At 44.0% G+C, this 25,644-nt stretch overlaps 1 protein-coding gene and 1 long non-coding RNA gene across 6 annotated transcripts in view; one reads left to right on the forward strand and one right to left on the reverse strand.

Moving 5' to 3' along the window:
• The window catches only part of PPARGC1A (PPARG coactivator 1 alpha), a 361,741-nt gene that overhangs the window by 255,577 nt on the left and 80,520 nt on the right, over positions 1 to 25,644 (forward strand). Inside the window, exon 1 of one of the 5 annotated variants that reach the window (XM_080590856.1) lies at positions 16,301 to 16,338. The exons of the other annotated variants lie outside the window; for them this stretch is intronic. The gene's annotated coding sequence lies outside the window, so the exon portion shown is untranslated. Of the gene's footprint in view, positions 1 to 16,300; positions 16,339 to 25,644 lie in introns of those variants that run through there. 5 annotated transcript variants of the gene reach the window in all.
• Positions 9,966 to 22,757, reverse strand: LOC308194700. Its single transcript, XR_013950812.1, has 2 exons — positions 20,116 to 22,757; positions 9,966 to 18,827 (listed from the first exon to the last, which is right to left on the reverse strand). It is a non-coding gene; the product is annotated as an uncharacterized lncRNA (long non-coding RNA).

Consider the following 25,644-nt stretch of genomic DNA (forward strand, 5'->3'; position numbering starts at 1 on the left):
TTGGACAAATCTCCCTGACAGACTGGTGAGGTATATTCTCATTAGAGTTCCTGAGATTTCTGCACAAGCCGTGTGCATTGAGATAAAAATACCTTCAGGTTTGCATTGCAACAGAAATATCAGCTATGCAACAGAAATATCAGCTATCTTCTAAACCATATTTTTAAATATCCATGTGTGAATGAAGCTGTTGGAATAAAACATTGCATCAGATAGAAAAATATATTTTCTCCGTCCTTGTCTTTCTCTCTTTCTTATAAATGACTTTATCTGCTTCGGAGGGGAAAGCCCAGCCAGCATGCTGGACTATCTATCAATTACAGGGATTATGTTTAGACTGCTGCATTCCAGATTTAACTCTGAACTAGAAATTCGCATAGATTTTCATGCAATGGAAGTACCACTACTCTTAAAAACACCGTTATAAAATTAAAACTAAATCAGCTCGATCTTTTGGTTCTTTCTTAATACTGCATCTGAAATATTTGCTGAGACCCTTTAACTTCAGTATGTATTAGTTCAGACCCTAAAGGAGGCAACTTCAAAGGTTTCTGTTGTTGGTTTTTTTCTCACTAGTTTTTATATAGCATTAATAATAGTAACAATAATAATATCAATCACAACTGTTAATCTAGGGTATACTTTAACTCCCTTGGCCATTAAAAAATGCTAACTATAATTTAGTTTGATATTTTTATGCCATCATTAGTAGTTTTTACTCATTGTAAACACATTTCTCGTTGTATAAATCAGTTTGGGTTAGTATTCGTTGCAGATAAAATGTATTTCTAAAGGTTTTCAGGTGTAAAAAAAAATAGCAATTCTTAATAGAAACTTAAATGTTATCTAGGGTTTTAGATATAATTAGAAAGTATCAGTATAAAATATCCTAGCCTTGGATTTGTTTCCCATTTCAGATAATATATTACAAGCACTCTCTAATAAATTTAGCAGTTTGAAATTGATTTATGCCGAACCTTTGTGGTATTAACATTCTTGTTTCATAATTACGAGCAAAAGGAGCATAACCTTTTCCTAATATATTGGAAAGAGAGAAGCGATGTTTCAGGAAAAATCATGTGTCACCATTCCTACATTTTTCCCTCCCTCTCTCTCTCGTTAGCGCTGCTCTCATTTATTCAGCTAACACTGATACACAGTGACACATAGTGAAAGTAGCAAGACTGCAGCAAAACTACATGCGTATGTCTCATTGTTGGGAATACAACGTGTGCTCTTTTGGCACGCTACCTAAATACTGAAGGGGCATACTGAAGTTGCAGGCTTCTGGGTTCTTTATTAGTAAAAATTAGCAAGAACCTTCATGCCCTCTGCTTTAAACTCCTGACACAAACAAACAAGGCCTGATTTTAAAATACCTTGCGTAGCAATGGTGTCGTGTCTTTCTTTGCTTTTCAGGACCGTTCTCAAAATTATAATTCTTGTGATTGTAAATGAAGTATGTTAAGATAAAGGTTCTTACATTGCATTTTATCTCTGAAAACTACAAAGTACATGCTGTTTTAAATAGGTTCTGATGCTGAAGAAATGCCAGATCAAAAACATGTTTGTCTTTTTTTCCTCTGTATCTGTGGGTTTTAGTCCCCTTAAATTCCCATTAATACAGTCAGAGGGGCTGACGCTGAAATCCCCGGGCAGCCTACGTGCAGCTGTGCTGTCTATTTAAAGGGCAGTTCCTCTCCTCGGCTCCATCCAGCCTGCCTGGGCTGTGGAGGTCTGCACCAGTGGAGCTGCAGAACAGAGCGAATGTGTGGGATCAGGAAACAAAAGCTGGTCAGGAAATAGTTTAGGGTTGTTATTTTGTCTTAAGCAAAAAAATATATATATATATAAAATTATTTTTTAATGCTCTTTACATCCTGAAAATCAGATCATGAGCAAGATTTTCCTCTTAAGAGCAGATGGGTTTTTTTGCCTTTCCTTGGCAAAGTACCACCTCCCCATCCCAAAATTATGAAAAAGCATCAGGTACCAAACAATAAAGGGAGGAGCTCTTAGAAAATAATGGTTTGTGTTTTGTTTTTTTTTTTTTTTTTCTGGAGAAAACGTGAAAAAATTAGTTGAAAAGAGATTTCTGATCAATAAGTATTTCTAAAAAATGACGACTTTCTATCAATACGTTTGTTACCTGGCTTTAATAATAAACACTGTTCTGTAAGAGACACCCATCTCAGCACTGGAAAGCAGCTGCGGTTTCCAACTGACGTTAAAAGAGAGATTTTTTTAGTCTCCCTGGGCTGCTGTGTAAGGTCCTGGAAACACGTAGGGGTGCCTCACCTTCACAGCCCCTCTGCATTTTGGTAGCTACTGTGGAGATAGACTTTGCCCCATAGGTAAGGGCTCAAATCCAGAACAGCATTTAATTCAAGCGTGTGAATAATCCCACTGAAGTAATTTAAAGTAATCGTATGCTTCCAGTTAAGTGTGTGCTTGAAGGCTTCCCTAGGCTGAGGTGCAGCCTGTCCCCCTCCTCCCAACAGCACCACATCGTCACTTCCATGGTGGAGAGAAGGGCTGCAGCAGGGGGGGTTGCCTCCGATGCCTCTTGAACTTGAACTTGGTCAGCTAATTTGTACCACACCTTCTGCTGCATTAAATATGCCAAAATATGGAAAAGAAGATTCCTGAGGTTAAAAACTATAAAATGTGAAAGACGCACTAAGTGAAAACTGCAAATACGATGCCGTTATAGAAAAATAATTAAAGAAACTATTAATGCTAAAACCAAGTATGTTTTGTGTTACACAAGCATATGCCTGGGACTAGCCTACTAACAAAACTGCAATACGCAGAAACGCTGAAAATCCCTGTACGTTACTAAACTGCTAGAGTGGAAAAATTAAACATGATTTTTCTCTCTCCACGTACAGCATAGTCAGTTTGATCTAAGGACCATCCTACTTTTGTTGTGATGTTGTATGTGCCTTGGTTTTGGTTTTGGTTGTGATTTTTGCGAAAGCAAATGCCCTTGCTACAGTTTGACAAAGGATATTGTCAAATAGATAATATACATCACAGTTAGAAGCCGATAAAAGGGATACGGATTTCCCTTGCTCTGCTGCAGTGTTGATGATGCTCCAGAAAATGTAATATAAAGGGATTTTCTCTCTTTTTGTAATTTTAGCTATTTAAGACCACTATCAGAACCTGTTTTTGAATGAGTGCCTAGGTGTCAGGAACACGCGTGATACTACCTCCTTTTCTCTCTTGCCTGTACTGCAAGAGAAATATGCTGTGTTATACCACAGTTTATGGACTAGAGCTTCTGTTTTGGAAAATACTGGGTTTTGACTACTTAATTCAGTTTTAACTGTCCATTCAATTTCAAAATATAAGCGAGTTGTGTTTACCGAATTTCTCACTGGGTGGATGTTGTGGTATATGCTGAGTATATTTATGGTTTAAAAGAATGATGATTCAGCAAACTTACTGCATAATAATCTTTACTTCATTGTTATACTGTAAGTGGTTAAAGCCAAGTGTACATGAATATATAATGTGTTCCTCCAGTTTTGTAGCATAGTAATACATTATACTGGTGAGCTACGGAGACATTTATTCCAAAGGAAATGCAGAGAGTGATTTAGAAATGCCAATAACAATAATGCAATTACAGTTGCAAAACATCTTAGTTGACCAAACAAATCTTTTCTAAATGCACCTAGAATATTTCTTTAGCACATTTAATTAAGTATATATTCAGCATATTTAGTTTAGGACCCAATTAAACACCAAAAGCATAGAGGTATAAAATACAGCGTTGCCTTCCAGGCACTCCTGCTTAAATTCAGCAACAGTTGCATTTGGAGCTATAATGCTGCTGCAGAGATGGGAAAGACAATGCAAGCACAAGAGGCCATATTGTTAACTGGCACTGGTATCTACAATAATTATAGCAATCATTCAAATGTTCCAGCAGTCGATACAGCTGAACTTTAGACAGGTTGCAGCTCTTAATTTATTAATGCAATATTTTTGTTTTATGAATTTCTCAAGTCAATCTCTTACCTATATGTATGCAATTAGCTGTGTTACATTCTCCCCAACTTTGCAGGAATGGATCTCAGTGCAGTATTTACAACCGTCTTAGAGCCTCTGGTTTGTATATCAAGGTGTCAAGACGTCTCAGAGGCAAAGAGCAGAACGCATGCAGTGAAAGTGACAGTGACATGAAGTTACATCGCTCCAAACAGTAAATCATGATGCTGAGAAAGCGGAAGACGTTGACAATAAGGTCTAAACAGAAGGGCACTTTGACCTACAGCGTAATACCAGATTAATGACTAGCTGATACTAACTGGCCCTATATCCAGTGGCTGATAAAAAGCTGCTCTTGATGTTTGTGGGTGCCTGGTGAGGCAAGGAGCGTGCCTGCCAGGGGGCCGCAGCACTGCTGCTGTGGATGAAGGCACTGTCCAGCTGCAGGCAGCGGTCCCACACGTGCCGCATGGCAGTCACAGGGTGGTTGAGGCTGGCAGGGCCCTCTGGGTCCACCTGCCCCAGCCCCTGCTCACGCAGGGCCACCCAGCGCAGGCTGCCCAGGCCCACGTCCAGGCGGCCTCCGAAGGTCTCCAAGGAGGAGGCCCCACGGCCTCTGGGCAGCCTGTGCCAGGGCTCCGTCACCCGCACGGCACAGAAGTGCTGCCCGGTGATCAGATGGAGCCTCCTGTCTGACAGTTTGTGACCATCGCCCCTTGTGCCATCACTGGGTACCACTGGAAGGAGCCTGGCTCCGTCCTCTTTGCACCATTCAGGTGTTTATAGGCATTGGTAAGACCCCCCCAAGCCCCCTCCAGGCTGAGCAGTCCCAGCTCCCGCAGCCTTTTAGGAGAGGCGCTCCCCTCCGTCACTCGGTGGCCTTTCCCTGGGCTCTCTCCACTATGTCCATGTCTCTCTTGTACTGGGGAGCACATGCTTCGCCAGCTACCAGGCAACATTTCTGTGCTATCAGCACTTCCTGAGGCATTTGCACATACACCAGGAAATCACTTGTCCCCCCCGTGAGGAGAAGTAGCACTGTGTAGTCGTCGCTGCACGTCGTTGTTGGGCTGCCCTCGTGCATGGTGCTGTGTTCCCGCAGAGCAGTGTAAGGGTTTCCACAGCTTCATCTTCCCCTCCCATAGCTGTGGCTATTAAAGCTATCAGTTTTCTCGTGCTGTCCTTGATCTGGTATAAAACTTTATATCAGGGTTATAGAAACAAGGTGTCTTTGTGGCTAGTGATGCCTGCTGCAGTAAGTACCATTTAGTACTGACGGGAGGGTTATTGCTTGAGTACTGCATCTTGCGATGATATCGTGTATGAGTGCCATAATTTATGTGTGTTTTTAGGATTGGCATATGGTGCATTTCTCTGAGACTTTTTTCATTTCTGACTGATGGTTCCTGTTACACCAGCTTTTAAACTCCGGTGTATGCTTGAGATTTAGGTTAGGCAAACAATGGAAAAATGCTAAAAGGAAAAATCTCGGAACGTCTCTCGTAAAAGATTTCTTGCCCTTGAAAAATGGATAGGCTGTCCTTTAACCTCGTGGCACCTCTTCGAGCTGTCAATCATAGACTGAACATTTGAGACTCGTGAAGTATGATACGGAGTAACAAAATGGCATCGGCTTGTTCAAAATGGTGAATATTGGATTAATCTCTTGAGGTATGTTGATAACAGATGGAATAAAAGATCACACGGCACAGCTCACATAGACTAAGGTTAACCCCGATGTCCTGGTCAGTGTCCCTTTTCGTGTTTAATGCCATTGCTAATTAACTGGCACAAGTGTTCGTAGCCTTCTGTGGGATGTTGCTGAGAGCCTGCTGACTGCTGGCGTGCCTGGAGGCAACCTCTACCTGGGCTGCGGCACGTTGGTTTACCTCAGCCTTGTGCTGCGGGCCGTTACCAATGGGGGTGGAGGAGGAATCGCTGCAAGTGCTATTATATTTAGTCATTTCTTAGGGGTCGCTGTGTCTCCTTGCACGTGGGAGGTTCAGCTGGCTCATCAGGAAGGCAGTGAGCTGCTCTGCTTGTGGTCTGGGTCTGCTCATCTGGCACCAGCAAAAGTGGCCACGAGAAGCTGACTCGGATACAGCAGCTCACGCGGGGATGCTGGTCTGCTCCCCAAGTACATCCTGACGTTTTGCATTTCATGCAGGTGTTTTTTGGGGTTTGAAGGAGGAGCTGTGGCACGGGGCCCTTCCTGTGGTATGCACAGGAGGGCGGTATTTATGGGAAGTGCAGCTGTGGTTTAATTGCATGCAGTTGCATGGTGAACTTTTTCATCTGAAGTTACGTTTAGGTTCAGGGGAAGATGATTTTCTTCCTCTCTTCCTTTTTCTTCCTAAATTAAGAAATACTTTTGACTATGCAATACAGTGTTCTAGCTTCCTGTCTTTGTCTAAAGACCTACATTTTGATATATCTATGTCTTTCATTTGGGTCAACAATTGCCAAGTATATTTATCATTCTATGTATCTAAGAGTAACAGCAGCATCCTATGAATATGTCCCATACCTCTTCTGCTTATGGTATTTCTGTGGCATATTTGGTGGTGAGACCCTGTCAGAAATACTGTGTACAGTTCAGGTCAGCCGTATGCACAATGACAAATTCAGTTTGGAGCAGGTGCAGAGAGTGGCTGCTGAGAAGATCAGAGGGCTGGAGAGCCTGTCTTGTGAGAAGGGACTAAAAGAGCTTGGCTTGGGCAGCCTAGCAAAACAAAGGCAGCGAGAGGATATGAGTGCTTGCCATAAAGACTTCAGAGGGATAAACACCAGGGAAGGAAAGGGCTGTTCAAGCTACCAGACAGTGTTGACACAAGAATAAATAGGTGTAAACTAGCCACCAGCAAAGCTAGGCTGAAAATTAGAGGAAGGAGATTTGACCACAAAAAGGGAGAGCCTGTGGCTGAGGGTAGCAGGGGAGAATACCTCCCAGTGGCCAGTGATCGCTTTATAAAAGGGACTGCACCACATTGAAGCCTGTGACACCAGGGGCCTGGATTCGACGGCTGAGAAGATCATTTCCATTCCTGAGTCCCTCTAGTCCTGTTCAGTGCAAGGTTTGTCTTGTACAGATATGCTGGCAGGGCTCCTGTCCCTCTCTTCCATCTAGGAGGGGTAGATACCAGGCTGTGACTTGCTTTTCTCTCTGAGCCTCACGCTGCAGAATTAGAATCAGGACTTAAAAGAAGATCCAGGAATAAATAATTCTGTGATCTTTCAGAGGATGTTTTATTTTTGTCCGTATTTCCTTCCTCACGTGTATGATGCAGGGAGATTTTGCTCCTTTGTACGCCAGTGTTATTTTCTGCCAGCTTTTTGGCATGCAAAATTAGAAAAGAAATTGTCCTAGCATTAAAGTAGAGACCCAGGGACTGGGAAATACTCCTGCTCTCTACGTGTAGCAATACAAGGCTATTCTTCAACCTGAAGGGACTATAGAAGGCAACACATTATATTGGCAATTGTTGCAGCGAACGCTGCATCGTCTGGCAAGAGGCTCAGCTTGATGTGGACAAAAAGTGAATTTCTCCTTTGTGCCTACATCCTTAGCTCCCTCATGATGAAAATAGAACCTGCTTTAATCTTCCTGAGGCTGACGGAAAGATACCGCGCAGACTGCAAGTCAGCAGTTGCCCACACAATTGTTTGGCAAAATCTATTTTTAAAAGTCCATAAATTCCCCAACTAGACAAACTGGGATCTAACAGAAAAATATAGTCACTAATGCACCATCCTTTTAAAGAAAGACAATACGCTCCCCTCTCCTCCGGCTCTCTTGGGGAAAACCTGCATACTTTAAAAAGGAAATGCAACGTGCCTCTGAAGAAAACCTCCTCGCGACAGGCCGGATCCTGCCCCTCGGCTCTGGCCTCTGGAGCCCTTTACCTGCAGAGCCGTCGGTGGCGGTGGGAGCGAGGACGCGGGGAGATGCTCCGTGATGCCCCAAAGGACGCAGGACCGGGGCTGCCGGCCGTGTGCAGTCCCCGCTGTGTGGGCGAGCTCCTGGGGAGCGCGTCGGCACAGCTGGAAACGCAAACGTGGAAATCAGGTTAAGCCTCTCCTTGGTTTCCCTTCCCCTGCGCATACCCTTCTTCCTCTGCTCGCTCAAGTGAGCGACGTGGGGAGCTTTTGCTGACTGTGGAGCCAGCCTCGTCATTTTTTTTCCCTTACTGAAGTTACAAACTCAGAATGAGTTAAAATTGCCTCTCCCTCGCACTGCTCAAAAAAACCTTAAAGACGTAAGAACACGCTGTACACGAGTCACCTGCACTAAGTACCCTTTAAAAATATAGCCCTGGGCTTCGATGTGCAGGCTTGTATTGTTTTTCCTATATTTTAAATCATTCATAAGTGGTTTTCAGGCTGACCCGCTGGTCTTTTATGCAGAAAATTGTACAGATTACCTGAAGTGAAGCTGTGGCGCACAAGTTTATTTAACTGTGTAGCTTTACTTTTAAGAATTTCATATATGAAAGGGTTATTTGTGCATGAATAAGCTTGCGATCCAAACGTAAATTGTTTCTGTAAATACTCAAATCTTACTGTAAATCTTCAGTGAGGAAACCTCCTTTTTGAATTAACCCCCGCCCAAAAAAAACCAGCTAAAACCAACGGCCTGAAATGAGAAGTGATTATGATAGAATTATGGTTTTCAACGTGTATTATTATATGTGCCTACATTTAGATTCCCAAAGGGACCAATTTACTAATATTAAGTATTCTTGCAATAAATGGGATGTGGTAAAGAGTGAGCTCCACATCTTTCTTTAAAAATAAAAAATAAAAAAATACAACAACCTTAGAGTTGAATTTCAAATGAATAGTAGTACCACTGGAGTTCCAAATGATGGGGACTTTTTCCTAAACCTCTTATTAATTAGGAATTATCATAAGGCAAAATATCTGCATTAATTTGCCAAAGGCAGAATAAAGGTTGGTGTATTGCAGTACTCACAAACTTATTCTGGTGGTGCTGCAATGCACAAAATTCTAATAAATTGGGAAAAATGATGAATTTGACAACAAGCAATTAATGCTAAGCTTTCCCTTTGCAGGGGTACATTTTATGGCGGTGTTGTAAGAGCAGAATTACTAGCTCTTCTACCTCCCTTTCAGCGATACTGCATAGAGCATTCTGCAGTATGCTGTAGTAGTCGGTAAAATGCCTCCTCGACCAATGCTTGTGGTTCCCAAATGGCAGGAAGCTGAATTTGGGGATAATCCTGTAGAATGCAGACAGAGTATGACTGCTTGGCTACTTTTGCCGTTCCCTCTGTAAACTTATTGTCTTTGGCAATGAGAAGATGCTTTTAGAGTAGGCTGTATTGTGTTCTTGAGCAGCTCATTGTTGTGAGCCTGAAATTTGGATGGATGTGATTCATTTACTAAGGAAAAGAGCTAAACACTTACTAAAGCAAATGGCATTTTTTATAAAGCTAATTATTCTAATTTTTCTTTATAGATAATGAAAGTCTTGTTAAAATGTTGTGGAAAAAAATACCTATAATTTCTTGTGGTTTCAATGGTGTCCAGTTAGAAAACTCATGTTGTTCTGAGTACCCAGTACTTGCAATACAGCATGGGACACATTCAGGGTATTTGTAAAAGTCTCTGGTGTAGAGCTGACACATATCATAAAAGTAAATATCTTAATGTGTCTGTGTGTGCATTGTGAGTGAGGATTTCATTTTTAAAAGTCCCTGTTGTTCCTATTTTTAATTTCTGAGCTGTTTCCTATTGGAGTAGACCCAGGCACATGGGACACTGTAATAATATCTAGGCACTGAATACTTGTAACTTTGGTTTAATTTCTATTGCCAGTTCAATTCAGTTGGCAGACAAAAAGATACGCATACGTAAGTATCAGATTGTGCTTTTCTTTCTTTTCCTTCCTTCCTTCCTTCCTTCCTTCCTTCCTTCCTTCCTTCCTTCCTTCCTTCCTTCCTTCCTTCCTTCCTTCCTTCCTTCCTTCCTTCCTTCCTTCCTTCCTTCCTTCCTTCCTTCCTTCCTTCCTTCCTTCCTTCCTTCCTTCCTTTCTTCCTTCCTTCCTTCCTCTTTTTCTCATTCTTTCCTTCTCTCTCTCCTTTCTTTGACTTTCTCTCTCTTTTTCTTCCTTGGGTTTGAAGTGCTTGAGGTGTGAAGAATTTAGTAAACAAATACTCATAACCAGGTCACATTTTTTTCTGTGCGTAAATGTAGATACAACTGCATAAAGATACACATCCCTGTGTGAGTTAACACGTATGTGTTGAGTGACAAAACACAGTGCTTCCTGACCTGTGAGACATAGGATTACCAGAAGAGAATAGCCTTATTGTTAGGAGTGGAGGTTAAGGAGCTGGTTTAGCATTGTCGTCATGCTCTATCTTGAAATTAATTGCAGAACTAATTATAGTGCTTGCTTCTACTATTCCTTTCCTCACTCACAAATCTGACTGCATATCTTTTGTGTGTTTATAGATATATATACATTTATGTGTGCATTTTTCCTTTTCCTATCCCACCAACCACCTCCACCAAAAGCCAAGTCCCCTGCACGAGGTGCGAGTGTCAGTATGCCAAAGCCCTGATGACACTTGTGTACCACTTGCATCTCTGGTTTCAGTAGCAGAAACAGTAGCTATTCACATTTGCCTGTGTAACTTTACATGCCTTTGTAAAGCATTTGCTTGTGTTGTCTTGTCTTGTATGTCTGACATAAAAAGATTCAAACATTGCTCTACTCCCATCTTCCAGTGGACACTGGGCTCCAAAGTGAGGCCCAAACCACTGAGCTGGACCCAGAGGATTTGGCATGGACAATGAGAAGAGGAAACTGGCTGAAGCAGGCTGTGAAGAAGGAAAAAGTCTAAATGGGATTTTGGATGATGCTGCTTGGTTACTGGAATGCTTGCAGGTTTCTGAGTATATACAGTAAATGTACAAGTTTGCGTGAGCCTAAACAGACACACAAGTACCCCATGGTGTTTTTTTGGTGATTTCCACAGTGCTCAAGAGACCATGGCATAGCCACAGGTCTCAGCCAATATCCGGTTGGATTCTGATGTTTCAAGTCCAGTGGCAAACTCCATATAGGACCATACCGGTTTCTACTTGGGGCAGTGAGAAGCCAGAGATGGTCCTTAGACAGGAACCTTCCTTAAGCCCAAGTAGTCCCTTAGACCACAAGTCTCTTGGAGGAATACTCTAGGCATGAGTTTTTCGGTGAGGAAACAGGAAGATTTTAAAGGTGGAAGATGCGGACACAGCCCATTAGGTCTCCCTAGATGAGTAGCTCTCCTCACAGTGCACTGAAGTGGCTGAGGGAGGAGAATGGAGGTTTCTGTAGCAAATCAGAGAGTTTCTCTGCCAGCAGCTAAATCCCATATGGGAGCATCAGCTGCACTTCCAGACAGGAGCAGAGTCCTGTGGCTGCTGGAGAGATAGTGTTAGTTCCAGCCTTAAGATTGCTGAAGCTCCCCACAGGGCTTTCCAGCCATGAATAAATCTGTTATTCCCTGACACAAACTGCTGAAGTTGGGTCTTCCCCATCTGCACAGTGCCCCTTTTTCCCCTGAACAGAAATAAGGTGTCTCTCGCCTTCCAGAGCTCCTGTGGTTCAAGCAGGAGCTGGTATTTTCCATTGGATTAGGTTCTGTGAGCTTTGCATATTCTTTTCACCATACTCTGCTCTGCAGAATTGCAGAGGAGATGGGGGACATTTCTTCCACCTGGACTTGATGTACATAGGGTAGGGTCCAGGATTGTTTGTTGAGCTTTCACCCGCAATGTTACTTCGCATTTGTTAGCACTCTATCATTTGTGCTGCATCTTAAAAATCACTGCAGTGCTGGCTGTGAAGGTGCCCCATAGACGTTGATACTGCAATTTTTAAGGAGCAAAGATCATTACATTTTTAAATGTTCATTTAGGATTCTGATTTAAAGCCAGAAAAAAAAAAAAAGGAAAAAGAAAAAAGAATCTGAGTTAAAGCAGGAATAGTTCCATGCTAGAATAGCTGCAAATAGTAAATCATACATTTAGTTACATTTGATTGAGAGAGTTTATTGCTCATGTGAGCAAAATGTCTAGCCCCAGGCACAGTGCGGGTAGTTACTGCACAAGCATGCCACCTGCAGCCATGCCAGCATACCCAAACCCCCTGGTACCACAGCATTCACTGTCCTGAATAGGAATTGGAGGTCACGCCAGATTGTGTTGCAGTGCAGTGAAGTGGACTAGAAAGAGGCCACCCACCTCATTTGCACTTGCGACTTACAGTAATCGGTGCTTGAATGTCAGTGCGTGGTGATAAAAGGCTAATTTACGAACCCCCCCATGCTGCGCGCACCCTCTTTCTGCACGTGTGGTGGAGATCATTGTCTGTAAGATTACCCACGGTACGGAGGCCTCTGGTAGCCTGAGACTTCACGTTATTTTTACATCTTTTTTTTTTTTTTCTAATTTAATCTTGTATGCTCCAGTTGAGCTACATTAGTGGATTAGAATACAGTATGATCTTAGGAGAATTCTGGCACAATAGATAGATAGTTGGATGGACGGACAGACAGATGCAAGTTTAAAGCACAAGAGGATTTGCATATTTAGTTCTGCTTTACAGGCTCCTTTAGAGAGTGGGATTAATGATCTGCTAAATTATCACAGTTGAGTCTTCAGCATTAGTGTGAATGCGTATCCTGCTAGAGCTAGTTTTACAACTTTTCCAGAGACGTTTACAAATCTTACGGGGAGGAGGGGGTGGGTGGGATCCGGTTGTTGATAAAGCAGCTGGTGACTGAAGGAGAAAGGAGAGAAATCAGAAAATTGTCCCTTTTCTGGCACGTCTCAGAGCCTTTCCATCACCCAGTGCCTGCATTTACAGCGTGAGAAGGAAGAGTGGTCTCCAAGGACTGTTTGCTTTTTGAGTACCCAAGATGCTATGTTAAGCACTTACTGCAAGTTGGCTTAGAGGAATGTCTTCCAAAAGCATTTATTTGGAAAGGGAAAAACAGCTCATGAAGGCAAGTGAACTTCAGATGCCTGACACACCTTTTGGTCCCAGATTTTAAATCAGTGTGCTTTAGCAAGGTGCGCTGCAGTAGAGCTCGACTCTGACGCGGAGGATCTGGGGCAAATGCCACTACTGGCTGAGCCAGCACCAGCCTCATAAACTTCCCTTTGATCCAGCCATTAAAGGAAAGAACATTACTTGGCATATTTCTTGGTTACACGTATTGCATTCTTTGGTCCCATTAAATAATAATGAATAATAAATGGCATAGTTTGGAACAAAATTCTGCACAGCTCAGTAAGAGAAGAGGGCTAACATCATACCTTCAGCAACTCATAGAGGAAGATGTGAGTGCATTCTAGAGCCCTGTCTAGGGCTAGAGGTCTTAAAAAAGCAGGGAGTGGTTTCCATCCATCTAACTGTTACATAATGCTGGTTTTGACAGGGGACAGTAGAAGAGAAAATACTCTCATACTGCAGTTAGGTAGGAAAATAGGGAGCTGGATGCTGAGATGACACTAGGTAGTCTTCCCACCATATCCAAGTTATATACTAGAGGTAATTCTTCACAAGAACAATGCAGGAATGTAGGTTATCCAATTTTATGAACCAAATTTATGCTCCAAGATTTATCCCACTTAAATTAAGGACTCAAGAACATAGTTGTTTTCGTTTCCCTATGCAGTACAGGGAAGGATACGGATCCTTCCATAGAGTGATTCAAGTTTTAATTGAGCCAAGAGGCATTTATTTACATCCACTGTCTGCAGGCAACCCAGCTTCTTTATGTCAGTCTTGGTGTGTTCACTCCTTTCCTCTCTGAGTTTAGTGCGATACCCAGAGCAGGTATTAATATAATACCCAAGAGACCTGCAAGTGCCGGAGAAGGAACATCTTTGTGAGAAACAGATTATCGTTCTTGGCACACCAGAGCCTGAGCCATCCCCTGAAGGCGGCAGGAGCCTCTCCAGCCTCTTCAGGCCAGCTCTGGGTGAGCAGGCTGGGCAGCCGGTCCCAGCTGGCCGGTGGCAGACGAGCACCAAACACTTGCCCCTTCTCTCCCTTCCGCTGTGAATGCCCTAGCTGCACCCAGCTTGTCTGACCCTGTCCTTTTTGGCTTAACGGGGGGCTAATACAGGGATGTGTTCGGTGCAGAATGGCAGTTCGACATTGCAGAGATGAACGTTAGCTGGGCACATAACGAGACTCAAAATCCAAATCTCTTCCTGAGGGTGCAAAATGTGCTGTTTTAGAAGATAGACGTGGAGTGTGCTGCAGTTCATAAGGACAGAAGTAATTCAGGAGTAAAAAGCTAAATATTTTTTGTCATTGTTTTTTCCATTTTCTTTTAAATTCTCTCTAATGCTTTCTCTTTCGTATTTTTTTTGGCTTTGATTTGCTTGTTTTACTTTTTTCCCTTTAACCCCCTTCCTTCACACAACAGTCCCTTTCTACGTTTCCTTTTCCTCTCCCTGCCCTCTGCCCAAGCTGATACCCTGCAATACCTTGCACAGCTCTCCTTGTTCCTTGGCGGTCCTGCTGTCCCCCTCGCGGTCTTGTCCTGCTGCAGCTCAGGAAGGATGCATCCCTGTCAAGAAGGATGCCTTCACATCTATTGGAGCTCTGCAACAGATTTCCCTTCACCTCATGTTTGAGCAGGACGTTTTTACCATTTTCCCAGTTAGTTCATGGCCAGTTGCTGGGCTTTGTTTGGTGTTATTAATTATTTGGGGTTTTTTGTTTGTTTTTTAACATCCTGCCACCCCAGGGCACCACTGCGTGTGAAACTTTGCACCCACAAATTAAGCAGACCGGTCCCTTGTCTAAAAAATCGCAGTCTGAAACAGCAGAGGGCTGTTCCACGAGGTTGTGTTGGCTCCCCCTCAGCCGGCCTGGCCTCTGGGCACAGCAGACGAAGGAGATGGATCCCTGTCTCTGGAAATGGCTATAAGGCACTTCGTGAGAGGGTTCAGAGATCTGTGGTTGGAGCTCTTGTTTTTTCTTATGCTTTCACTCTTTTGCTGTCTTTCAGTGCACATACCAACCATCTCTGTCTCCTTTTTTTTAAGTTTTGATTTCACACACCCGTTTCTCTGTTTCCCTTTTAATCATTCCTCCTTTTGACCCCGTGCTTTCTCTCCGGCCCAGTGTTTGCTCTCGCTGCTGAAAGGCTTTGCAGTCCTTGTGCTCGGCCCCGGTTTCATGCCCCTCAGGGTGCCCCACGGCCAGCGGCCTCTTCGCCCCTCGCCCCTCTCCTCACTCGCCGGCCTTGCCCGGCCTAACTCCCACATGCCCACCGAGCAGGGCCTGGCAGCAAATGCTGAACAAAGATCAAGAGTCACCCCGAATGCCCCCGCCAGCAGAAGTGTTTCCTTCACCCCAGGGGCTGGCTGGTGTTAAAAAAAAAACCCGAGGGGACCCCTGGCAGCTCCAGGCAAGCGCCCCGTAACAGCCGCACGCGCTGTCCCGGGGTAAAGCTATCTAAGCCAAAGTTCAGGTGAAGGGCAGCGGCGTAGCCAGAAAGTCATGTGGCTCTCATGTTGGTTAGTATGTCACTTTGAACAGCTCTTATCTGATATTATTATGACTAACCCAGTGCTGACAGCATGGAACAGATTACAGGAGCCATGTGATGATTATTTAAGGCATCACTGGGTATAACGTGCGTCTGACATTAACCCCTTCGGCCCGGGCTGACTGGGTTTGTAAATGACGCCCGCGGAAGGTGCCCTGCTGAGGGCTGAGCTTACCTTGCTTTCCACGTTCCAGACAAGACTATTTTTTTAATCATTCAGCTGTTTTAACGTGGCCCTACAGGTCAGAGCAGATTTGTGGGCTATGACTGCTCTTTTATTCTCTTAGATTTCCTTTCTCCTTTTCTTTTTAAAAAAAGTATTAAAGTATCAGTGGTGACAGCTGCACATATTTTGTATTTCTTGTGGCAGCACGTGCCAATAAAATTCAGAAGCCTTTTTGTTTTGTTATGGTTGATCTTTAAAGTTATTGAGAGCGGCACTGAAGTCATAGCTGGCAAAATAGACTTCACTGTTCTGCATAAATGTCAGAAGCGAGAAGGCGATACTTTCCAAGAGGTAACGATTTACACATTGAACAGGAATGCAAGGCGAGCACACATATTGTACCCTTTAAACAGGCTGACACCTGCACAGGGCATTTCAAGAAACAGTGCCGAAAACGCGGCGTTATGTAAAGCGCGATAGCGGCGGTGGCGGTTGGACTGTTCTGGCAGGTGTGTGAAACGCAGCGCGCCGCGGCGGCGGCCCGAGCAGCCGGCGCATGGTGGTGGTATCTGCCCGTGGGGTATCCGTCAGGTAACTTCAGAGGTGTGAGGAATTCAAGCTCCGCTCCTGGAAACGCGTCACATGAGTAACTTTACTCGTGTGAGTAATCCTGCTCGCCGCTCCCGGGGCCGCTAGCAAAAGGCGCCCGGGGCTCACGTTACCCCCGGCACCACCGCAGCTAAAGGTGAAGCGCCTGCAGGATCAGGGCCGGCTCGCTTCCCCAAAGCACGTGTGGCCGCGTGGGGAGGTGTGTGCGTAGGGTGTCTGGCAGGAACAGGCCACGCAGGGTGAATAAACTGGCATACCTTTAGTCTCGCCTGTGCCGGGCGGTTTGAAGCATCCCCTCCCCTCGGCTGAGTGTGTCTGCAGCGTGATTTCATCTCCTGCCAGCACCCGGACCGGCTGGGTCTGAGGCTAAACATGAGGGATTTTGTGTCGGGAGGGAGGGGGAAGAGCCTGCAAGAAGCACTGGAGGCCTTGAGAAAGTTTAGGCACTCGGATCAGCTTTCCTGTGTGCAACTGGGAAATGCTGGAGTGTGAAATCAGCATTATCAGGCGTGTTAAAGCCTTTCCCTGGGTGGCTGAAGCCGGTGGATGTTGTGCCACTGGTGTGTTGGGAAGTGGAAAAAAGCCCAAAAGAAAGATGTTGTATGATGGAGAATTCCTGCCCCTTCTCTGACCCTTTCTGTGCTACTGTATTTCTCTTCCTCTTATGGCTGCAAAGCCCCAGTCTCAAAAAAAAAAAAAAAAAAAAAGCAAAAAAGCAAAGAAAGAAAGCAAGAAAGAAAGAAAAAAGAAAAGGGAGAAAGGTTGAGAAAGGAAGTCTGGAGCAGGAAACCTGCAGTTAATATATTAACTCCTCCCTCCATTTTAAACTCCTGGCCAACCCTATCTGCAATCGGAAGGATTAAGGACTACAAAATATGGTTGAGACTAATTACAAGCGAGACTCAAAAGGCCCGGAAGGTTTTGGAAAGGGGCTCAAAAATCCCTCAGAAGGGGCCTTAGCACTCTTTGTTCAAATTATTAAAAAAAAAAAAAAAAAAAAGGAACAATAGAGAAACAAAAAAAAAGAAACCTTGGTTCTACAATAGCAACAGCATGCGTGCAAGTGAGTGTCTTGGAAAAAAGCAGCCTTGTGAGATCGGTATCACTTCCTGGGGGGAAGGCTGTGAGACTGCAAGGATGTCCCTGCTGAGGTGGGACTTTAATTCCCCTTCCAGCAAAGCTGCAAAAGGCAAAACCACAGGCGTAGGAAAGGAGAAGTGCTAGTCCAACTGCATAATAGTAGTAGTAATAGTAATTGTAGTGATTCATTGTGAGTTTTGGTGGGCACTTGAGCTCGGTTCTCAATGCACTCAGTAACTGTAGTCAATTCATCCTGCATATGTGTATCATCGCTGCTCCATCTGTAAAACATGAATGATACATTGCTAATGTGCAGATCTGTGATGAGCTTAGATCATTAATATTTTGCATTGCTTGGAGATCCTTGATTAGAAAGTGCACAGAAGGCTAAAACATTACTTTCTTCTTTTCCTGAGCTGAATTACTCATGTTCTGAAAAACCTATTTTCTGCAGAGGGTTTATGAAATGTTTGTCCTAATGCTCATTTATCGTGAGTGGCACTGATGGAATGTGTTCTGGTGTGAAGCAGATGTATCTGTTTAATAGTTTACTTTGATGGCTCCTTTAAGAGGTTTCATAATCTTTATATTTCACCATTGAGTTTGGAGCTTTATGCTCCTTTAACAGGTGTATTACCTTGATCAGATGTTTTCATTTTAAACTATTGACTTATGAGCACATGGCCTGCAGGGATTGATGTGCAGCAAATTGATTCTTTTTTAAAGATTTATTCTTATATTCTCTTTTTATTTAGTGTAGGAGTTCACTAGAAAACATAAATGCTTGATAATCGTTAGTAAAAGTGAAAGTGCCCCACAATGAAAACCTTTATTTCCCTTAGTTTAGAAACACAGCTGTAAGAATAGGAACACACTTAGAAAAATCCAATCTAAAATCAGACAGAGGTTAGTTTTCTGAGTGAACATTTAACAAAAACAGCTTTTTACACATTTCTTTGCCACTCACAGCCACTATTGTTTTTGTGCTCTTTTATTGCTCAAAGGGTTCAGGCTATTTGAAAAGGATGTGTACAAAGATTACCTTAAAATGACTCATTGTAAAAGCTCCCTACCTGATGGATTTGTACTATCAGAACCAACATCCATTTTACCAGAATCCACTAAAAACGCTCAATCTGTCCAGCATGTGAGAAAGAATGCAGCAGCATAGTCCTGCCATGAAAATAGCTTGTGTAATCAGCGGAATATAAATGGCAACAGCATCTTGTACTCCCTTTTATGATGGTGGAAAGAGCAGGAATTCAGTGGGCAGCCATATGACCAGGTCCTGCATGACTGAGAAGCTCCCATTTTTGCATTGTGCTGTAGCACAGCACCTCGTGTATCCAGGAGGAGGTAAATTGTTCCCATGCCTTGTGACCAGACTCTGTCTGAAGGAAGAAGCAGAATAAAGGGCCATTATTTTAGCAAAGGCATTAGAAACCTGTGCAACTGCTGGATGCATTAATTAACAAAATATTTTCTCATAATGGCTAGCATCCTTCTGAAAATAGGAGTGGGGAAGCTGCTTGAAATAAAAAACTGCATATATGTCTGAGTAGCTTATAGTTTTAAAGCACTGCCTATGCAGACAGGAGAGACAAGGGCATGGCAATTACTGGAGGTTTAATACAAGGATAAATTTAAAGCGAGTTTATCTCACGTGTGAGCCTCCTACATGATTTCTGTGTTGATGCCAATATGGGTGCCGTTGGTTACAGCCCGGTTGGAGTCCAGTCTACGTTGTTGTATGAAAAAAGTGTGAATGGGTCTGGTCAGTCCTCTCTGAATGATAATCCACATCATAAAGCTACTGTAAATGATTCAGCATGGTTTAGTATTATTTTCAGCCAGTGCCCAGGAGAGGCCAGGACTGAGCTAGCATTAAGAATGAATTGTCCATGCTTCCCGCTCTTGTATAACTGCGGGTTCAGGTCACAGAGAAGTACAATAGGAAATGAGTGCTGCCTCCTTCTGCTATGTAGAATACTTGTCTTCCATAAGCAAAGGTTGTGAACCAGGATGGAGGGATCTGGACTAGGGCTATAAATGCATTCTGTTTTCAGAAAGCACCGTAGGGCTTCCCAGAGAAACCGAGTTACAATTCTGCTTGTTGCCAGCACTTTTAGGAAAGCTGCTAAATACCCTCAATTTTTACAGTAACTAGGGACATTTCCCCCATTTTTTTTGGTAAGTGGCTGGCATATTGAGTTTGCGTCTTTTATTTCTAAACGGATTGAATGTGTTAATTTAAAGCCAGCATTTCAGTTGCAAACAGGTTAGTCCTGCAGTTGGTGGCCTTCGGGATTTTTGCCAGTTCTTCTTTGAACTCTTAGTAAGGCTTCTTTGCGACATTAATTTTTTAAGTTGTTTTTTGAGGTCTGACTAAATTGCCGTGTTTATCTATTGTCATCCTCAAAAGGGTCTGAATAAGTTACTGATATAGATGCCTAGGTAATTCTAATGTGATTGTAAAAGGCTACGATAAGGCATACTGGGATGCAGGACTTTAGAAAGGACAAACCAGAAGGAGAGAGAAAATTCACAAAAAGCAGAATTTGTACTTCCTAATTATCTAAACTCTGCTTTTTTAGCAGCTCCATTTAGGCTGGAGTGATAGCTGTATGATTACTCCATTTCATTGAGAAACAAACATGAATATTGTGGAGTTTTACTTACGTGCAACTGAAAACATAAAGCAGAGCTCTGTGTACTTCAGACTTGGCTAGTGAGCCCAGCCAAGAAGAGATGGAAACTCTGCCAAGCGCTTTTTCAATGAAGAGTTTTCTTGAAGTTTTAGGCAGGGAAGATCAGAGCATTGCAGACAAAGTTGCTGACTCCTCCTCAAGGCACTACTCTCTTCCCTGTGTTTGGGACCATCCTGCAATGTGGGCTGGGCTTCTGGCAAAGCCAGGCTGAGTTCAGTGGCTGTGAGTGCTGCCTGCACGCAGGGACCAGTTGACTTGGAACTGATATTCAGCAAAATCTGTTGAATTTTGTTGTTGTGTTTTTAGGAGTTTTGAAACTTTGATGTTCTGCATTGTTGCGAACGGATGATTTCAGTTCTGAGGTGGTAGGAAGTTCCAGCTGGAAAGCTCGCTGGTACTGGTGTTCATTTCGCTGTCTCATGATGGAGCTTATGCTACCAGCTATAACGTCGTGGTAGTGCACGTCCCATACTTGCCTCACCGAAATGTCAGTATCTTTTCTTTTTTATTCTTTTTTTCTTTTTTACTAATTATATTGTCCTTCCAAGTAAGAATGTACTCCTGCACTTACAGACTGTTCTCTGCTTTAGGACAGTACAATCCCATTATTTCAGAGGGGACTGTGCCCTAAAAGAGTAGAAAAAAAACCATTTATTTCTGGTTTGGGTCTTTTTTTGCACTTCTATATATAAAGAAATGCCATGAAGAGCCCATAGAGATGGAGTTCATTATGTTAATCCCATCTCTAAAAATGCTCCCGTGCTTAGGGCCTTTGTTGTCAATGAAATGTCAGACGGTGGCACGTACAGCATGTTGTTCAGACTTCAGAATGCCGCAGCTGTACGACCGTGATGTGTTTTCTACACAAGAGCTGAGAAATATGGGAGGGATTAACATTGGGTGCAAGCCCAAGCGTTAATACTGAAAACTAAAGCAAAAAACCTTACAAAGAGTTTTCTTGAGCCCATTTGTAAATATTGGTTGTCATTTGTCATACTTGGAAAGGGCTCTGTTCGCACCTCGCATTCGGTGTCCTCTAGTTTACTCGGGAAAGGCAGCGTGCTAGTTTGCTTTCTCCAAGGGGCGATATCTTTCAAAGGGTTATTGCCAATGTGCAACCTAATAATTTCAAAGAAGGGCAAAATCTAAAAAATTGGGACCTTTAGGTGCCATAACATAGTTATAGCCATTAATTTATCGTGCTTTTGATAATACGGGGCCAGGTAAAATACCAGAAAGAAAGTTGCCCTTTTAATACCAAGAAAGGGGATTTTTCTTCAGCACTGACTTGCTCACGAAATTGTGGATTTTTTACTGTAAAAGACCCAATGCTTGTTTAGCTCAACTCTGACCGGTTTGGAGGGGTCCCTGCCTGTTGTGGGCATGCCTGGCTCCAAGAAAGAAAGCCAAGTGCATTTCTAGTATGACCCTCACAGAAAGTATACTGTTACTATCCTGCAGATGTCATTTATAGGTGCAGCACAGAGACAGGGACTAAAGGACAGCACCATTTTTCCCTCTCCTAAGCCCTAAAACAGGAGCCTTTGAGAGAGCCTGGACGTGGGCTCTGGATGACAGTGACTGTGAGCTGGGAAGCTACTCCTACCCTAGCTTCAAAGGAAACATTTTCCTATTTGTGGTGCAGGTACGTCACCAGCTCCTCTTTTCACACACCGCTTGCATGGTGCTAACCACCTGTCTGCGTTAACACCAGGTCTAGGGTACAGGCAGCTTCTACTGATTTTCAGTAAAAACTACATATATTGGAAGAAGGCCTGGCCATGTGATGCTAGATGTAAAACTTTTAAGAACAGTGATTTAATTTAGGACAGAAGGAAGAGGGAGGAGGAAGAGGTGGCCATTTCAGGTCATGTAGGAAGCCCCAGCCTAATCCATGACCACAGCATCGTCATCTCCATGCAGTTTTCAAACTGATTCCACTGGCTGGATGGCAGGCATATTGCTATTCTTATTCTTATACATACTTTTATTATATATACATGTGATTTCCTGTAGTCTTCCCACTATACTTGACTGGGTCAAGTGCAGACGGCTTTGCAGGGAAGCCTTCAATGTGTGCCCTGGGCACAGGGGGCATGCGCTTCGCTCTGCAGCTCCATCCACTTCTCCCTGGAGTAGCTTCGTTAGGTTTCATGTAATTACGGTTGATGTCTCGCAGAAAATATTACGTGTTATGTTTTATGTTCCTTTTTGACACCCTGCGATAAGGTTTCTTTCAGCAAATCACCGTGCGCAAAATGTGGAAAGATTGCAGCTGGAAAATTAATTTCATTTGTATTTAGCCAGGTGTGGGTATTAAGAGACAGCCAAAATCTGGCATGATAAATCCTCTTCCAGGAAAAAAAAAAAAAAAAAAAAAGTTAGTATCTGCATTCTGGGTTTCTCCTGTCTTCCAGACTCTTATTTTGTTGTTTCACTGAACATGCTGGTGCTGCCAGGTTCCTTGCAGCCGTTCTCGTTTTGTCTGCTGCTTGTTCGTGTGCTGATTCAGTAGCTACAGTAACATCCCTTCCCTCCCTCCTTGCCCCTTCCCTTCCCTTCCCTTCCCTTCCCTTCCCTTCCCTTCCCTTCCCTTCCCTTCCCTTCCCTTCCCTTCCCTTCCCTTCCCTTCCCTTCCCTTCCCTTCCCTTCCCTTCCCTTCCCTTCCCTTCCCTTCCCTTCCCTTCCCTTCCCTTCCCTTCCCTTCCCTTCCCTTCCCTTCCCTTCCCTTCCCTTCCCTTCCCTTCCCTTCCCTCTCTCCTTCCTTCTTCTCTTTCTCTAAAATGGGGGCAGACAACCTGAGAAATAGTCTCACCAGCACATAAAAAGGCAACCAGCTCTGCATGTAGTGATTCAGCAACAAAACTCTTTTATCAAAACTCATTTTTATCTATGTGGGGCATTTTATGTGTAATACCAGCAGAGATGCTCTCTTTCTGCGGGGTTTCTGGATGTTGCACGTAGCTCCAAAACACCCTGCGTCTTTGGAAAAGGCCTCGTTCACTTGGAAGAGGATCTGGCTTTGGCACGGGGTGCCGGGGCTGTTGTCAGGGCTCGGGGCTGTGGCATGGTCTGCTGGGCTAAGTTAGGCAGCGGCGCGGGACTTTCTAAGAGTAGGTATGGGGATGAAGAGGTGCTACTTTTGCACAGAGCCCTTGTGACTCTTCTGACATTTCTACTTGGAAGAATCCCCTTTTTAAGGGCGAGAAATAGTTCAGTTTGTCTGCTTGGCCCTCAGCGATATGTTCCTACCTCGCACTAATGCCAGTCGTATCAGATCGTTCTAATTATAAATGTGACAGCTCTGAGAATTTTAAAATCCTGTTTGTTTTTTTTTTTTTTCATGCGATATGTTGCAACTCCAGAACAGAAAAGTTGCTGGTAGACTTAAGCAGGTTATAAGGCAGGGCTTTAGCCACAAAACCACCTAGTCCGCGCCTGGATTGGAGCCAGGGAGTACATCTGCTCTGTATCTCGAAGAGAAAAACGAAAGTGTCCTGTGCTGCGAGATTGGTATCAGCGGGATCCCCTGTTTCCAGCCATGCACATTTGCTCTAAGTCATGAAATTAATTAATGGAGAATTTCTCTTGCAAAATAGAGCAGCAGTTGTGATTTACGTGACTTCTGCGCATTTGCAACTATTTTTCCCCCTATGGCTAGAGCCATATCAACCCGTTTCGTTCTGACAAACGAACCAACACGCGTGTATCGAGCAGAGATTTCGGGGACCCAGTCCCTTGCCGCTCCCTCCCTCCTGTTTCTGCCTGCACACCGACAGGGATGCCCCCCTCGCTGGGCTGTCTCTGGGCTGCTGAACCCCCCCGGTCACGCAGTGAATCAGCACTTCTGGCAGCCTCGTCCCTCCGTGCTGCGGCGCCCGGACCACTGCTCGCTGCCCCCGAGCGGGGACGCGGCCCTCGAGGCAGGACTTTTCTGGCAGTTTTTCGAAACAGGGGAGAGCGGATCCGAAAGTCGCGCTGGCTTTGGCTTCGTCTGGTCGGGGAGGCTTTTCGCTGGCAGCGAGGCAGGAGATATTTGCAGCCTCATTTCCAGCACCGTGTGGGCATTCCGATAGTTTATAATAATAGGTGCAATGAATACACTAAGGAATAAAAGAAATATAAACCAGACATGCTGCACATGCATTCGCCGATCTTTGCAAATTTTGTAAAACTCTCTAAAGTAACTGCAAAAAAAAACAAACAAGACTCCTGTAAACACGGGCTCTCTCCCCTCTCCCAGCTTGTTTGCAAATCCTTTCGTAGGTCGTGTTACCTGAAAAAGAAAGGGAGAGAATAGATTTCTTGTGTTTATTTCATTGCAGGGAAGATTTTCAAAACCAGAAAGGCCTCTCGCTCCGGGTAACCCCCCTGGAAGCTGCTCAGTTTCTTCCTGTGCCTTTGGAAATCTCCCTCAAATTATTTATATCTTCCCTGGTGTGGCAATGCAGAGCGAGGGGGTGTTTATAGACCCTCTACGTGGAATGAATAATACTGGAAACCACAACTAATCTCATTGAGCTGTTTGGTGAATAAGGTGTTATTGAATTAAAGGCTCACAGCGTGGCCCACAGGAAAGGCTAAGTCCTGCTCCCACTGGAATCTGTGGTAAGACTGTTGTTAATAGGGTTGGGAACGGCAGGATCAGGCTCTGCGTTTTGCTTCGAATGCATTTTTGTTAAATAGTAAGAGAAATTAAAATAGTTTGCTTCCAAAAGAGAAGATTTCTCATAACCAGAACCATAGCAATACACAGCAAGACTCAGGTCCTGAACTGTGGCTTTTTCTCTGTTTGTATTCAGATCTGAGCTCAAGTCTCTGCTCAAATCCTTTGTGTGTTTTCCTAAGTGGTTCTGTAGGCATTGTTTTCCTTAACTTCCATCGATTTAAAGAGTTAAATAACTGAAGGAACTGGAACCATCTAGTATTGCTCCTCTTCATCAGATAATTGGCGCTTTGCAGGCCTAATATGCAATATGTTGATTACTGCTTTTGTTATATTAAGGAGTTTATTTTTACCGTACGCCAAACCTGCTGCAGATCAGTCTCCTGCGCGCAGTTCATTAGATGTCTTGGATGAGGTTTTCAAAGTGATGTCAACCTTGCCTCTACTTGAGCAACGAGTCCCGAAGATCACGATACAGTGCATGCATGTGATGTCCGTCGTCTTGAGCGAGGGAGACTCTGGGGACCTCCAGAGTTCAAAACATGAGCTCCTGGGGCTGGCTCCGAGCCCCGGTGTTGAACAGACCGTCCCCTTCTGTAGGCGAGGCGTAGAGCACCCTACAACACGCATGCCCTGGCCAGCGGATCGCCGCCCGTCGCGGGCTCTGCCGTGCAGCGAGCGGTGGGGAATGCTGCCTGTAGGTGTTGGCCCCCAGAGGTGTGTGAGCAGATGAACCAAGTCTGTATTTTCAAAAGTGATCCATTGTCTTGGGGATTAATGCGAAACTCGATCAGCCGGTTACTGTCTGCAACTGTATACCCTGTGAATGCCCCG

Source organism: Anser brachyrhynchus (genome assembly GCF_964034855.1).
Source record: "Anser brachyrhynchus genome assembly, chromosome: 4".
Lineage (NCBI taxonomy): Eukaryota > Metazoa > Chordata > Aves > Anseriformes > Anatidae > Anser > Anser brachyrhynchus.